This window comes from Schistocerca nitens, chromosome 3, assembly GCF_023898315.1.
Source record: "Schistocerca nitens isolate TAMUIC-IGC-003100 chromosome 3, iqSchNite1.1, whole genome shotgun sequence".
NCBI classification, from domain to species: domain Eukaryota; kingdom Metazoa; phylum Arthropoda; class Insecta; order Orthoptera; family Acrididae; genus Schistocerca; species Schistocerca nitens.
In genome coordinates this window covers 142,741,591-142,742,494 of record NC_064616.1, presented here as the reverse complement: position 1 = coordinate 142,742,494, position 904 = coordinate 142,741,591, and the positions used below count along the sequence as shown (strand labels likewise).

General features: G+C 43.9%; 1 pseudogene; it reads left to right on the top strand.

Annotated features, from left to right (window-relative positions):
* Nucleotides 1-237: 237 nt before the first annotated feature.
* On the top strand, nt 238-386 carry LOC126250430 (U2 spliceosomal RNA; annotated as a pseudogene).
* Nucleotides 387-904: the final 518 nt, after the last annotated feature.

Genomic DNA, 904 nt, shown 5'->3' with positions numbered 1-904 from the left:
CAGCCTTTCCTTGTCCCTGGAAGCCGCGACAAGGTGAGCCGCCTCTTCCATCGGCCGAGCCCTCGTGACTGCGCCTGGCGCGAACCGCGGACCGCCGTCGCTAACCCCTAGCACACTGCGAGATAAGCAGGCACCGCTTGGATTCGAATTTCCACATCACTAGCATATGATTACTTGTTGATTCTTAGTGTGAACATCCTATACAATACTGTGGCATAAGCTGTATTTCCCTACGTATTCTCTTATCCCGTAAAACAAATCTGTTCTTATCAGTTTAATATCTGGTACGTCCTGCGTCACAGAACTGAAAGATTAAACTCCTTTTTGGTTCATGACGGAGTGCTAAAGTATGCTTTACCTCTGTCACAGGACACCTCCTCACTTTCGAACTCTCTTAAGCTAGTCAAATGACTCGTCGGCTTACGGTAGCCAAACAGCGACAGTGACGAGTGTTGATTATCTAATTGATTAAATTGAGTACCTTTCAGTGGCGAGTATTTTTTCCTGCAGTCGGATTACATTTGCAGGGTAACTCAAATGAGATCCCTGGAGGGATAGCGATGTTCTTTTCGAGGAACACTATTGACAAAATTTACTGCTGTCATCATGCATTTTGCGTAAGGACCAAGAAAATAATATACAAGGAATTAACGAACATACGAAGGCATATAGACAGTCTTTTCTCCCTCACTTTATTTGCGAGTAGAATAGGAAAGGAAATGACTTGTAGTGGTACAGGGTACCCTCCGCCACGCACTGTACGATGGCTTGCAAAGTATGCATGTAGAGGTAGATGTAAATTTAGTCTACCTTTTAAGATCTCAATCCATCCATGTATAGGCACACAAAACTCATTAAAGATTGTGGTCTGTTATATACCCAGAGAACAGAAGACGGAACTTCT